Raw genomic sequence first — 16,644 nt, forward strand, 5'->3', positions numbered from 1 at the left:
AACCATTACATAATTTTGCACAAGCAACACATCCAGTCCGCCAACTTAGCAATAAAACGGTGTCCTACGTACTTTCAAGAGTGTATATTTATATGGCATACCCATACTTTCCTGTATTGTAAAACGCGGAACAGAATATTGTGGTCCTTCCAATAAAGAACAATTCATTAATCCCTTATCCCGATCATGTCTTAGAGTCTGCAACTGAAATACGCACACCAGCTTGAGTTCAAAATAAAGCCCTGAAACAGTATAAATTATTTTAAAATCTGGCTAAAATATGAAAGTTCGTCCAGTAAAAACAGCGTGCCAGAAAGGACAGAAGCTAGTCTCAAGAAACAACTCATATGGGAGGAAGAAAATTTGCTTAAAATATTCACCTGTGAATGGCTTGTACTGTACACGACAATGATTCAAAATACAGACAACAGCCAAATATAACACTGAAAATGCTGACAAACCGGTTTGGTCAATCAGGCCTAATAGATGTACAAATCTATGTAAATTTTCATCCCTTTGTCTAATTGTATGTCCTTGCAATTGGGAAAGGCACTTTGCACGGCTTTTATCATTATTTCACTCCGGTGGAAATGGGTAGCTTCGGTTAAAGTTGTCCCTCTTAAATGTAAGTTGTATAGGCTACAAGTCGTTTAGTGTCAGAGTAGTAAATGACTGGTATGACCTACCACAGGGTGTAGTGGACTCTAAATCAGTAAATGAGTTTAAAACCAAATTGTATTCCAGTAGATTATACATTCCTTCATGTGGTTTCCTGTGGATTCCTGTGGTTTCCGGTATTAAGGCTGACCGGCGAAAGAAGACTAGTGTATACAATGTGTAAATAGATATGAGACATGGACAAGGATGGGGCTAGAACACAGGAATTCTGGTTTACATGTAATTCTAGATCTACAAAATATGTAGTTTTTTGCAAAATGGATGAATAAATGAATGAATGAACGAGTAACTGATGCATGAATGAGTAAGCACAAATGACTGACTGAATCTAGTGAAATGCATAAGTCCATGAATAAATGAAAAAAAAAATTAATGAAACTAATGAAAAATGAACAAACAGATCAACAGGATATATAACTGTATAATTGTAACAGAACTGATGTACTCAAAAGGAGTCATTACTATTAATATACTAAGAGAGAAAACAAAAACCAAGATGATAGTATACCATACATTGATGCATCATTTTCTCAATGAATATTATGATAGAATAACCAAATGTCAACTTAAAGCCCCTGAGTTACCGTTTAAGTAACAGAAAGCATGACATTTCTCAAATTAAGATGAAAGATACCTTCCTATTTTGAGAAGGTCAGGCAGAATTAGATGTGTAGTGCTGCAATTATTGTATAATGGTACATCAAATGTTGCCTGTTCGACCAATTTGGGTCAATCCCACACAGTAAAGTACATGTGATAAAGTGACCTGGGGGGATTATGGGTGTGTGTGTGGGAGGGGGGCATAAGTGGAATCCTTCTTCAAATCAACAGTTTATACAACTGTTCCTCTTCTATCAATTTCCCCCTCTACCGAAAGGTGGTATCTCACTACATTTGGGGCACCAGTGCGGCACTGCAGGGTTCGAAAGATTTTGAATTTTCTTACATTTTGTGTATTTTGATGTCTTCTAAGTCATACTTTTACTTGTTGCGTAATATCTAGATTATGGAAAAAAAATTCCGCGAAAATAACACAACAGTGCCACAGTCAATGAGCCCCACAGTGCGGCACCAGTGCCCCAAGTCCAGTGAGATACCACCTTAACCAGTAAACTGGGTACCAAAATGCTACTGTTGGAGGAAGATGCTGGATATATACAAATTAATATACCAAGATAAAGCAAGCATGTCCAGGACACATACATGTAAGATACATTATGACTTTCCAAGACCTACCCTACGACCATACATCCTTACATTCGTATCTAGAAAGATCCACACACAGACAAACACACAACAAATATAACTCCATTTTTCATGGAGGTAAAAATAATATGTAAGGTCCATTTTGACATTTAGCAGGCACAATCACTAAATATGGTTACTTAATAAGTTAATATGATTATCATGTACTTCACTGTTGAGATGATGACACTAAGTATCATAGCTGACAAGACTACCCCACATGAATATGTGAAAAGTCAAAGTGCAAATCATACACACATTTACATATTATATGGTGTACGTTTTAACAATAATCATTGGCAAAGTCTAATATCAACCTGAAAACTTTGATTAAAAAACAACTACGTAACAGCAAACATTAACAAAAAGGCAGATGAATGGCAGCAATGTCCGATGTACATTTGATTTGTTAGCAGCCTTGAACAGCAATGCTTTGGTGCTAAAAATAACACTCAAATGGCACCAGTGCCTGAGGATAGTATGTACAGTAAGTACATCAATATAAGTTATGGGATGGTGTGAAGTCCAAATCTCCTACCTTAACATAAATTGTTTGTATGAATTACTGTATGAATTCCTAAGGCCTCATACTCTACCTGTCGAGTTATGATAGTAAAACTTGTAGCTAATCAATTTGAAACAAGAAAAGTTGGAATGTGTACAAAACACATTTTTAAGATCTTTTCAATCACGCATTCAATTTCGAGCTCCTTATTTGCATATTAGTACTAAGATTCAGTCTTTGTGATAAGTTGTAGTGAGATTTTGAATATGAATCTACACACAACTGGCCAATATGACACAAAATTGGCACAATGACAGAAGAATCCTTGAAATTAGGATTTTTTCTCAAAAGTCTAATTTGCCAACCTAAGATCAAGTTCTTTCAACATGAAACTTAGGCATGTACATGTATCATGTTTCAAGTTACCAGCAAATAGAATGACTGCTATAGTTATGACACATACTAGTAACACAATTCATTATCATTGTGATTTTTCTTCCAGTGTCATTATCAGTAATTTCATCTTCCCCCTAGTCCCCCTAATTCCGTTAAAACCCCCATCCGTAATCATCTCACACTGCCAGCTTACGATTTCTCCACATTACCAGTTCTTAGACAAATCCGGCTTATTCGCTAATACGTCTGCCCGGAATTTCCCATAAACAAATTGCGCCAGACGGCATCACACGGTCCATTTACAACAATCAAGAACACGTCAGAAGCAAAATGTTTGAACCTGCAACTTATCTCACTTTCTGCGTTTGTAAATTAAGGACAAAAGCTTGTGTGTTCTACATGGGGAAGTCGTTCTACTTGATCGGGATTGTCATCAGCGTAGCAGACATATTCATTGTCGGTTCTCAACCTTGAAGGGTATACCCGTCACGTATATTAATCCGCAGAATATTTTATATTCAAAATTACCTTCACAAGACAAAGTCCTCAAAGTAGTTTCCGAGCCTGATGGCGCATAGGGCGGCGCCCATCTCCATTTCAGTAGCCATGGGCCACACAACTTTGTGCAATCACTACAGCAAGGGTCTAGTCTACTTGTAGTGGTGTGTATTTAACTACCATACTCTTTCCCGAATGCTGAGTGGTAAGCAGAGAAATCAGCGTATACCATTTTTAAGTCTTTGGTATGACTCGGCCGGGGATCGAACTCACGACCTACCAAATGCAAGGTGAACACTCTACGGTCTACCCACTCGGCCATCGCACCGGTCATAAGTCAATTTTACAAACAAGCACATGGGGACATACAGAACTTTTGCTGATTATTAATATTACCACCTGTGAAATATTTGTATTTAATGATCCCAACCATGCATGTACTTGCAATGCTCCATGTACATGTATCCTAGTGCATCGCATAAGCCTCACATGTTTTGTGAAATATTGACAATAGCAAACACAAACCAAGAAAAACAACCAAACACTCCAACTGATTACAATGATATGTATGCCCCATTACCCAGAATAGGAATGGTTTCTTCACAGTTTTCTAGTTTGATTGATTCTTCATAAAATCTACTTCCTCAGGTGAATGGTTCAGGTACAATATGTCTGGTGTGACATTACAATATAATGTATCAAACCCTGCGAAACATTCATTTTGGGACATCAGCCTTGAAGGGTATGTATAAATCCGCCCACCTCTGTCAACCACCTGGAAATGAGGAGTCCACAGTTCGGCAATAATAATGAAATCATTAATGTTAAATTGTGCCCCCAAGGCAAGTCACATTCAAACTGGGAGGAAAATGTCATCAGCGTGAGTCCTGTAACGTTTATACACTGTTTGCACATGGTTAATCTGTCTCCAGGATTCACCTCAATCACGTTTTCCTGACATTTTCTGAGATGTAACGCTGTTCACCTTTATCCGTGGGGTAACCTATATCCGTTGTTTTTTAAAACAGGGTATTTAGGCACATATGAAGTTGACGGGTGGTAGTTTAAAACTACAATGTACTGAAAATATTGAAATTTAAACCAATGTTCTTCAACATGATATCCCCAAATACCCTGGCTGTTTTTTTAAAGCAATGGATATAGGTTGCCCAATGGATAAAGGTGAACCAGCGCTACATAAAAGTTCATTTTCTAGGTAAAACTGTGAATGAACTCTTAACTACCAAATTCAAAAGCAAAGACAAAATAGAATTCTATGAGACATAAGCATATATACATGACATATCACTAATTTGGTAAAATAAGATAGAAGGCAAAAAAGAGAAGCTTTCTGCAAAATGGAGTTTTTTCACTATTATTATTTCATACTTTAGTACATCTTGTAATCCTATTAAGAACATAAAACACTATTTTTAATGGCTGAGACAGACACAACTTAAGAAAATTTATTCCCTTACTTTGCAAAGTCTTCAAGCTAACTAAAATCTGTGTATCAAAGTTCAAACATCTAAAAAATATTTCATCAAACTGTACAAAATGAACTACCCAGTAAAAATCTTCAGGACATTAAAGTTTGAACATCATTCCAGTTTATGATTGGATATAAGAATGAAATGGCTCAGACATAATAGGCTTTTATTGTAGCCATTTTATGAGGCCCTTAATCAGATATTTCAGGTAATCTTCACACTCTACCTTGGGAGGATTGCACTGATGATGTTTTATGTGGGAGCACTGAAAAGTTAATAAAGTCGTAAAGCAACTTTGTGAATATCCGTTCAAAAACTTGCGCTGAAATATCACGTATTGTACTTCACTTTGTCTTCTCGGTAACAAACTTCCATGGTCTGAGAAGATTTAACTCGTTCTCTGAACTAAATGGCAGGAGGGCGTAAAAAAAAGTTGGCAATTTATTTGTTATCGTTACAGTCGTGAAAATCGTGAACATAAAAGTACATTGAAAAAGTCAGAAATTACAGTAACTATATAAAATGCAATATTCAAAGCTAAGTTGGAAGGATGGCAACGGCAGAGACAATCCAATATTTACCAATTTCCACTTTTCTATTAGAACCTTTTTTCTGCAGAATCATGTCTAATGTAATATGCCAGTTGTACACTAAAAAGTAAAACTTTGTTTCAATGAATAAACTACAGTGGCAAGTCTTTTCCATTCATTCCTTTTGATCATGGAAGCTCCCAGAGTCGTCCTCAAGTCTGACTAGTCTGTACTTTGTCAGTGTCTCTTGTATGTCATCTCTCCATCTGTTCCTGGGCCAACATTAAGGGCATTTCCCCTTTGGATTGTACTTATAAGAGCTATATTGGGAATTCTTCCCTCATCTATTCTCTCCACATGTCCCAGCCATCTGAGAGCTGCTCTGTATATGTCTTATTCTATCGAAGATTCCTCTCAGGTAAGTGTTTCTCAGTCTGTCAGCTGTCAGAGGATGGAAAAGACGATGCTATCAGCTGACAGGCCCTATCTTAAACCTACCTTAGGAAGATATTAGAAGATGTATGACTATAGTAACTGTAGCAGAGATATGCATTTCTGATACTTTATAGCATTACATGTTGTACTTTTAAATGTATACATGCACATTGGCCTATAAAAACAAGTGGGCTAGACTGTAAATTGATTTGAGTTTGTGAGGATTTAAACTTCATTTTGCAGTAGGTTAGGACTTAGGAGAGCTAAAAGTCATGTACAGATTTTTAGGTTGAAACAACTGCAGTATTGCAATGGAGCTACTGCACAGTGCTTTGGTGGCAATTTGAGATCTTGCAAACCCATTACACAAGATGTAAGACCTTAAAAAGACTGAATTTGCATGCCCATCTCATCTAGCTAGAGTCTTCACGAGCTGAAGCACTACTCTGTGTCAATCTACAGTTTGCATGTGAGGTTTGACATTGACAAACTGTCAACGTTATTGAACGTAATGCCAGCTGGATGACTGAAAGTCCTGATATACCGATTGCGGAAAGTTCATCTCATACTTTGGGGCCTAACACTACAGTACCACTACCAGGAGTATGCATCCAAATTCTGTACATACAAGAGACAGGTTGAGTGAAACCTGTGGGAGTCAAAGGCAGTGGTTGCAACCAGAAGATTTCTAATTGTCTCTCCTCATCCAACTTTTTCAGGGAATGGCCTGTTTCTGACTGCTGACTGTCTATCACAAATAAGAGTTCAACCAATGAGAGCAAGGCAATTAGCAGTTTGACCAATGAGTGGATAGATGTTCATAAAATATTTGCATTTTTATCTTAATTTGCATTTCTACCTTTTGACAGAGGTGACCATGGTTAATGGGATCAATACAATGGGTTTACTTCAAGGTCCAAATGTATGCGTCTAAAAAGAGTATAATTTTAATTCTTTTGATAACTGAGTTAGAATAATCATACCAAAATACCATAATGATTAGGTATGGAAAATCTTGCAACAGTAACTGTATTTAATCTTGCTCCAAAGACTGTTTAAATTTATTGCAAAATTCTTCATCACTTTTTCAAGATCTAAAAATCCTTAACACTCTCTTTATCTTCTCAACGCAACGGAAAATACAGTCACCTACTCACGTAAATAACACTGAGAACACGCACTTTACCTAGCTTTGAAATGCAAGGAAACGTATATCTTGTAAAGCTTTCTGGAAAAGCCCATTGCCTTAACACCTTGCAATCACCACAAAATCATGACTGATGATACAGCATTGGCAAGTCATACATTTCAGCAAAGTAGGCCATCAATTACTCTGTTATGTAACCGCTAGGAGGGATATCCTACAATGCTATTGTTTTCCTTGGGGGTTACGGATGGCATTTTCTACTCGTAGTTACATTCAGATGTATGTTTGCTATCAAAGAGTGCAACAAAGCATAGCACAGTGAACTACTAGCAATTGGATGATACTATTACAGGGGAGTTCTTGGCAGGTTGTGGATATGAAATATTGTGTAGTAAAGAATGCTTGATATTAATGATAAATACTGTGATATGAGCCTCTAACTTAATGACTAACAGTATATACATGATAACAATAATGGGGACCAATAAATATGCGGTCGGATAGAAATTATTTATTCTTTTTAAAGTTTGACAAAAGCAGTTTCAAAAGACTACAACATTATATTATAGAATAGAACAGATGTACAAAATCAATGTATATGATGGTTTCATGTCATTTGATACTGATAGCCATTGCTAACAAGATTTCAGAAAACTGGAGAGATATGTGACGACATTCCTGATCATATTCTTTGGCTCAACTTAACTGCCAAAAGGCTTGACTACGTAACCACTTTTGCGTGCGCTGTAATCTTGCCCTGGCACCCAAATTTCGCAAGTTAAGTGCATGCTCGCGGTGCATCCAATGTTACCTATTCGAATCATGCTCCTAACATTGTAAGCTATAAGGCCTTGGAAAATCAAACTTGTGTTTCTGATTACAGCCCTATAAAAAAATTGGGGTAGTAGGCAGACGTTCTCTTTATTTTAACATGTTTCATTTTTCATCAGATGTTGGCCAAAATACTGTAACTGTGTAAGTAATTATGCAATTAGGCGTCAACCTTTTTTGGTGGTGGGTCTGCGCCTTATACCAATTTTTCTATTAATGATTCTACAATGTTCTCATCATTCAGATGTCAGATAAAACATTTTATTGTTCCTTGCCAGTGGTCAATCCCCCCCTCCCCCACCACACGCACACACTCTCACTGCACTTGGGGCACTGTTGCGGCACTGCGGGGTTCGTAGATGATTGAACGAATTTCGGAGATAAAGAACAAAATTCCATTTGGGTATTTTGTTGTCTTCTACGTCATACTTTTACCTAGTACGCAATATCATTACAAGATTATTACAAACATACAAGATTATTACAAACCGCGAAAATAACAAAACATTGCCACAGTGAACGAACCCCGCAGTGCCACACCGGTGCCTCAAGTGCATTGAGAGTCCACCTTAAGGTTCCTTGGGTTAAGTTGGGAACAAAAGATTTTTGTTTACCTTGGCCTAAGTTTAACACTGATGTTCATGAGTCAGCAGCGATAGATTATTATATTTCAGCCATACATAGTATGGTGAAATATATTGTATTCGTAATGTTTCTTTCTTTCTTTCTTTCTTTCTTTCTCCTGTCAAATCTTCAAAGTGATTCATCTCCGCCGTTCCTGGACCGAATGACCTGAAATTTGGCACAGGGGTAGAATGGGCCAATACCTTGATGCTTTTTTCTCAGTTTTTTTATATCTGCCTCTAAAATGATTTTATTGAGATTTTTTGGTCAATTTTAGACCAAAACTGTATATTTTGGCCCCTGTACCCTGGTATTACAACCAAATGATCTGAAATTTGACAGAGATGTGCCTTGATAATGCCCCCATATAAATTCGATAACACTTTTGGTGTACAGTACAACAAAATGCTTATTTTTGCGATTTTTTTACCAATTTTTGACCAAAAAAGGACACTTATGGCCCCTGTACCCTGGTATTACAACCAAATGAGCTGAAATTTGACAGAGATGTGCCTTGATAATGCCCCCATATAAATTCAATAACACTTTTGGTGTACAGTACAACAAAATGCTTATTTTTGCGATTTTTTTACCAATTTTTGACCAAAAAAGGACACTTTTGGCTCCTGTACCTTGGTATTGCAACCGACTGAGCTGAAATTTGACACAGATGTGCCTTGATAATTCCTTCATATAAATTCAATAACACTTTTGGTGTACAGTGCAACAAAATGCTTATTTTTGCGATTTTTGGCCAATTTTTGACCAAAAAAGGACACTTTTGGCTCCTGTACCCTGGTATTACAATTGAATGACCTGAAATTTGGTATAGATAGGCATTAGATACTTGGTAACAAGATTCAAGTAAAATTTTTGACATAAACAACTTTAAAATGATTAATTTTGGCACTTTTCTGAGGGGAAATTTGTTTTCTTTTGGCCTCCTGACGTGACCTTCCGTGACCCCGCACAGAGCCACACCTGTGCGCGTCAGCCGGAGAGTTAATTGAATCAAAGACCTAGCCAATCAGCGAAGAGGAGGCCAAAGGCTAATTAATATTCATAAGCGGGGCCTCATGATCCCGTATATAGCAGTGTTCCCGCCAGGGGGAGCGAAGCCCGCCTAAGGCTCTCGCATTTTAGACTATTCAGAAGGCTTTATATTGTATCAGTTCTTAGGGGCATATCTATGATAATCGCAGCAGTCACTTAACTTCTCTTCAGGAGTTTAGCGTAACACTATTTCAGGTCAAACCGTCAAAGGCAACTAAAAACAAACTTTAACGTTACTGAGTTCAACAGTACTTATAACTTGTTATCCGAAGTTGAAACGCTAGCGATGGTATTTTCGCTGCGCTGTTAGCTCCGTGCGACTGTTGTTGACGGTCTTATAACGGTATATTTTGCACCCCTGTACCCTGGTATGAGTAACATTTGGTATAGATAGGCATAAGATAGTTGGTAAAATGATCCAAGTAAAATTTTTGGCTTAAAGTACTGTAAAAGGCTTAATTACAGCACTTTTTTTAGGGGAAATTGGTTTTCTTTCGTTCTCCATGCCATGATCTTTCGGACGTTCACCCCACAGAGCCGACATCTGCACCTGCGTCTAGCCGGCAGGAAGAGTTAATTCAATTAATGGTTCAGCCAATCAGCGAAGAGGAAAGCGAAGGCTAATTAATATTCATAAGCGGGACCACACAATACGTTAACTTGAAGACTCAGGCCGTACAGACTTCTCGCCAGGATTTTTTCAAAGCGTCGGACAGGGGTCCGGGGGCCGCCGAATGTCCCTGGCGGGATCCAGGGGCAGGGCCACTGTGGGGGGGGGGGGGGGGGATCCCAGGTGGGCGAAGCCCCCCCGGAAGCTCTTGCATTTTAGACTATTGAGAAGGCTTCTTTTATCAGTTTTTTTAGGGCCATATCTATAATCGTAGCAGTCACTTACTTCTCTTCAGCAGTTTGACTTTAAAATATTTCGGGTCAAAGCTTCAAAGACAACTAAAACCTCATAAACAACAAACTTTACTTAGCTCAACAGTATACAAAAATATTGTACGGGTTGCCATCCTTAGTTGAAGCGCTTATTTATAGCGCTAGTATCTTCGATGCGCCGTTAGCCGCCGTGCGACTTTTGTTGACGGTCTGATATCCCTACGTCGCCGCCTCGCTGATATTCCCACGAACATGTTTCAAGAAAAATACCCAGCAAAAAACGCTGTTCTGCGTCAAATTCTATTCTATAAAACATGTGGGACTCAGTGTTATAGTCTAAATATTTTGTAGAAGCACCGCTGTAGGAAAGAAGGTCCAAGCAATGTAAAACATCACGTAGCATGAAGTTCGCTGTCAACTGGCACACAGCACATGGCTGTTTGAAACTCTAAGTCTCATCAACAGCCGTGTTTGATTGATAGCCGGCGGTCCTTTGATGAAGTCGGCGAAAGGTGCGTTAGTTAGAAAATCTGCGTTTAGTTTTGATACGTAATTATAAGTTAGACAGTGGCGAGAATGATTATTTTCTCATCAATATTTCTCTTCAGAATTATTTGAACTTAATTGTACATCTAAACAATTGGCTTACCTGTGCAATGTTTATATGATTAATGATCAGTGTACTGAAATCATGTGTAACGTATGACTCCTAGTCAATAGATTAGCATTTTCTCTATAGTGACCACCTGTCTATAGTGGCCACATTTCCTAGTGCTGTTGTTGTTTGACATAAACTTTGAACATTTAAATTGTAAGTAACTTTAAACTGCCAGAGTTTCAGCCCAATAAAACACTCTCAGCGCCAGGGTATGAACAGACTGACCAGACAGACGAAAATAAATCCTCGAACAAGGTTCAATCGTATCTTCCGGGTCTGGCAGGAAGTTGTTAAACTAAAATAATAATAGGCTCGATGGCTGATTGCATACAAAGTAAAACAGTTTAACAGTTTTACAGCTTGAAGAAAACAAACGCTCCTACAGTACCTGCACCTGCTTGATAATTATTAAATCGTATGCCCTACTTGAATAAAAAAAATTTCACTGCAATAATGAATGTACCCACATCACAAGGAGCTTATACTTTTTTTAAACTTACACCTAGTTATCGTACTGAAAATTGTTAATGACATTACATGAAGTCATTCAACAATTTTCAGTCATGATGAAAATTTTCTGAATGGAAAGTGTGATTATTGTCATTTTCTGAAAAATAGAAGCAAGCTCTGTTTTTACCTGGAATCAATTCACAATACCAGTCCACTTTGGGGGATAATGTACTGTTAAGAGGATGTTCCATTTTTGCGCAGGGGTGATTTGGAACAGTCCAATGTTGCGTGGGAAGGGGTATGGCTGAAATATGCTGTATTTGCTCTTAAGCAAATGTCGGCCTTTCTAGTTCCCTCTAAGACCTGTGTATATCTCAGGTCTCTCATTGAATCACATAGTTCAGGAGCATGGCTCAAACCTGCCCTTTACAAAATCCATAGGGAACAAGGAAAGACAGGTTGGGAATTCTGATAAGGTCCGCCTTATACGATGGTACTGAACCTTACAGGAGGTTTCTCCGAGGGTTTTTAAAAGGACTGACTCCAGGGGATGGCAAATCAATTCTAAATGGCACGGCGCGCTCTCTTCAGTAAAGGACCTGTGGTGAAAAATGGTCACACAGCAATTTCTTTATTAGAGATGCTCTGCAAAAAGTGCTCTTTGTTATCAATATGGGTTGGTCAGATTACAAGATGTATGGTTAGGGATCGGGGGAATCGCGTGAGGAATATGGTTTTGTATTTTGATCTGGGTATCAATTGTCATTTTCAGTTGATCTGCTATTGCAGTGAATCCTTGATAAATAAACTTTGGAGAGTGATGGGAGTTGCAGGGCAAACTAGCTACATTTGTAGCTACACAACATATATCTAATCTAGTATCTGTAACCTTTTGCACCTTATTCAAGTTATTGCTACTAAAGAGTTCGATCAAACAACAAACTATGTAAAACTCAGGCACATTGTCTTTCCTTGTTTTCATGCTAATACATCTATGATGAAAAATGAACTTGAAATGAAAAAGTTGACTGCATTTCAATACATTCAAGTTAGCGGGGATTTAATTTCATGGTAGCAGGAAAATGGAGTGTTCGCGGTGGTTTTAAGTTCACGGCAGTGCTATAGACTGTAGTCAAAAACTATAATGGAAACGGTAGTTTTAAGTTCGCGATAAAGTGGCCACCGCAAAAAGCGCGAAATTAAAATCCACCACGAACATTTCGGCATTTACGGTACAATATTCCCAGCTAAATGCTGAAAGGATCATGTGAACCTGATATGAGTCTGTTTTTTTGACACTTATGGTATTCCATTTGGAGAGTATTATGGTTATCATAATGGTTATTTTGCAGCAAGGTTTTGTAACTGACCGCCCATGCAGGTACTGGACACTATGGAGACTAATACCTGCATTATGCACAAAAGAAAACCTTCCAACCGGTCAGCTCAATACATGCCCTACTTTAACCTCTTCCATCAGAGATGTCACAGTTTGCTGAACTGTGATCGATTGTAGTAACGATAGGCTAGTGTATGCCTGCCAACCGTGCCGCCTCTCGGCCCCGCATGGCCGACCATTGATTCTTTTCCCGCGAGCACTTTTCCACCCCTGCCCACAATATCTTAAGGATGTCCATCTCTGTCTATTCCTATTAAGCAAGGAGAGCCTAGCTGACGCCATGGCCTAAGGAATACCGGAAAGTATACGATACAAGTTGGATAATACATCTACAACTTGTTTAAATGAAAATCATCATCCTCTTTACGTGGCAGTGCACATCTCCATTTGTATAGCCCTTTGGCCACACAATTGTGCAAGCAATACAGAAAGGGGCTAGTCCACAGTAACTAGTGTAAGTGGTGTGTGTTCAGCCACCATACCCTTTCTTTGTGCTCAGTGTTGAACAGTCGCTGGCAAGACCCAACTATGGCTTGAACCTGCAAATTCCTGGATGCAAAATTGACACTCTAGTTACCAGGCTATTTGCACTGTTTCTACATGTAGGACTTACCCAACATAAAACTTTTAAAACATGGTTTTCCATCAGAAAGAACAGCATAATAGCTACCAAAAAATCAGCACCACGGACAAGCCATGCCAACCATGTTTGGTGGTAGTAGAAGAACAGCACAACTACACATATTTTACTTATGGATTTGATGGAAAGTTTTTGCAGTGCGCATTTCAAAGTTGTTAGCAACTAGTTATATTGATATCATGCTGTTAGTACAGCCAAACCTTTAGAAGTGACCAGCTCTAAATCAGAACAACTTCGCCACTGTAGCCACTCCATAATCAGTGCCATATCTCCACATAAAATCCCTGACAACCTCGACCCACTCAAGGCCAGGGCCCTTCTTACTCTGATGACCGAGCCAAATATCACTCACTCTCACACTTTAAATTCAGAAAAACCCACTCAAATAGAGCAATCCATAGAACCCACATTAAAGTGTATTGATTTGTACATCACAAATCTGCACATGAATCCAAAACCGTACTTCAAGGCTACTTCTCAATCAGAATTCAGATTTTCAGAACTCGCCTGGGGTACATGTAGACACATCAATCCATGGAGGGTACCACACATCAATATCAATTTCTTGCTGACCGGCGCTTGGCGAGAAGAAAAAAAGATTTCACAAAACGTCCCACACGGAAATCGATAGGGACATCATCCGCTCGATTGTTTCCATCACTTTTCCGAAAGTCCAGTTCACCTATTATCTAATGTGTTTGGCAATTTAGCTAGATTGGAAATCGTAACGAAGCGTATGTGATTTAACGGCAGCACCAACCTGCAACCACAGACATGTATTCGAAGTTTGAAACACCCACACGAGAAAAACGGTTCAGAGTCATGTCCGAGAACTACAGGTCAAACAAACTCCATATATGGTTATCGGGTGGTGTCGGATTATTCCCGCGGTTTTAACGAGACTCATTGAATGCATGTCTACTGTGCAGGAGAGATTATATTACAAAGTAGATCGCTAATCAGCGAGATGTGGTTCAGTAATGGAGGCTTTTCAACCCGCGCCACTTCTCCGGATGCATTCAAACGATTCCATTATTGCATTACGGCCGGGAGGCACCCTCAATTACTATGGCAATCAAATCAGCGTTATGTACGAAGTGTTTAGGTTTCATGGTCATGGCCTGGCTGTTCAACATGCCTGTCTACAAGAATAATCTTTTATGTCTGTACTACCACTAAAAAATCCAAGGATAGGCAAGGCAAGTTTTATGTCTGTACCCCTAAACAAATCCAAGGATAAGCAAGGCACTTTTCCATCTTTTCATTTTACAGTTGATTACAAAATAAGAATACAGGTTAGTTTTGTACTGTGGAGTATACACTAGTAGGTGAAGTGACTGACAATCATTCAACCAAGGGCTAAACAGACACCAACTGCACAATGCATACACCTTGACAAATCCTAGTATGGTATTCCCCAAATTCTTCCACTCCCATGAAAAATTGTTGGTTTTTTAATACCAGTGTCCTTGGTACTGAAATTCTTTCTGTCCATGTCCACTCCCATGAAAAATTGTTGGTTTTTTAATACCAGTGTCCTTGGTACTGAAATTCTTTCTGTCCATGTCTATGTTGTATTGTACTGTTCAGACTCCATAGTTGTACGTGGGAACTTCTTTTCCAGTGTATGTCTTGCTTACTAATTCAGCCAGTCATAAACACAATGTCGAGGCATTTCCCCAAGCTTTGACAACTCCGGTGGGTATAGAAGGGGCAATTCTGGTGTCCATTTCACCTATTTGTCATGCGTAGCTGAGCTCTCATGTTCTTTGGGTCAGACTGGGGGCCTCGCGCTGGAAATGTCAAAGTTAAGAACTGCCATTACTTCAAACGAGTGTAATACCCAGAGGGATGGTGGCTGGGAGACGTCTTGACACTTGCAAGACTCCAACAAGACTTCCGGCTAAGAAGTGTGGCAAAGGAAAAAAGTATTACCCAGACAGTTTCGCTGCGTCTATGCATATTCTGAGGACCTGCATCAATTATCGGCCATTTTCAACCATATTCTAAATCGTACAAAGCAGCTTAAAAATAAGCAAATATATGCCATCGATTGCAAAAATAAATATCTGAAAATGCATACTAATGTCAAAGAACATAGTGTGAACAAAGAAGATGTGAAAGAACAAAAATGAAGAATCTATTCTTCTGTATACTATATTCTATGTGTTCAGTCATTTGTTAAACCCGTCTACTTAGATTTCATAATGAAAGAGACTTTTTTTTGGTCAAACTTTTTTTATTTGCACGCTCGCATCCGTTTTAGGATTCCCAGAGGATGTCATCCATATGATCAAATCAACATGGCCTAAGGCCTTTTCTTCTGCTTATTAGCACAAACTTTGTTCTTTGTTTTCTTTTGAATCAAAGTAAAGCTCAAAAGTGAAAAGCATATAGCAGACAGACAAAAAGCGACGTGTCAGAATCACAGAATAAAGACGGAGCTTCATATATACATGTACAGTGATTGCAATTCATAGCTATGCTATGCTGAAATGCCAAGTCATCAGTCTTAAATAAATTTTTTTTCTTCTTCTGTAGCTGTAACACATCATCACAAATCTTAATTAGCATATGATCTAATATAAGATAGAGCATGGTATCATTACTGAATTGATTAGCCTGGCGGTGGTTACCTAATGGAGTTGAGGTAACGGCAAGCCACGAGCCCAATTTACTGTTTCAAATGAAATCCCTATGGATTGCGCATGAAGGCATGAAGACTAGCGATCTGTACTCAGACCACAACTCAACGTCATAAAATAATTAGGCATGTTTCCCAGTTTCTCAAGCATTGGTTAACACAGAAAATAGAGCCAATAGCAAGAATTCTATCGATGGCCATGAAAATACGTAGGAAAATACCATAATTTCAGGCAAGTGAAAAGTTGGTTCGGGCAATACTTGCCCAATAGGACAAGTGAATTTTAGAAAACTTGTCCAACCCTGAATGATGCAACAGCTTCACATAGAAAGAAACAGACATTCGATTCACAGTCAAGCCTGTGCCGCAGTGAAAGAACCCTGCAGTGCCACACCGGTGCCCCAAGTGCAGTGAGATACCACCATAACCAGAAGTAAGAAATTGGATTGATGAGGCCCCATGATTGTGGTGTCCTTATCAGAGCCGGGCCACCTGCCTGTCAGGAAATTGAAACCCTGGCTTGATGCAGGGGTATTATC

At 38.8% G+C, this 16,644-nt stretch overlaps 1 protein-coding gene across 6 annotated transcripts in view; it reads right to left on the reverse strand.

The window, feature by feature from the left end:
* LOC118406636 (cGMP-inhibited 3',5'-cyclic phosphodiesterase A-like) overlaps positions 1–16,644 on the reverse strand; it is a 106,189-nt gene that overhangs the window by 18,623 nt on the left and 70,922 nt on the right. The gene's annotated exons all lie outside the window — the stretch shown is intronic.

Source organism: Branchiostoma floridae, chromosome 19 (genome assembly GCF_000003815.2).
Source record: "Branchiostoma floridae strain S238N-H82 chromosome 19, Bfl_VNyyK, whole genome shotgun sequence".
In the NCBI taxonomy this organism is placed as follows: Eukaryota; Metazoa; Chordata; class Leptocardii; order Amphioxiformes; family Branchiostomatidae; genus Branchiostoma; species Branchiostoma floridae.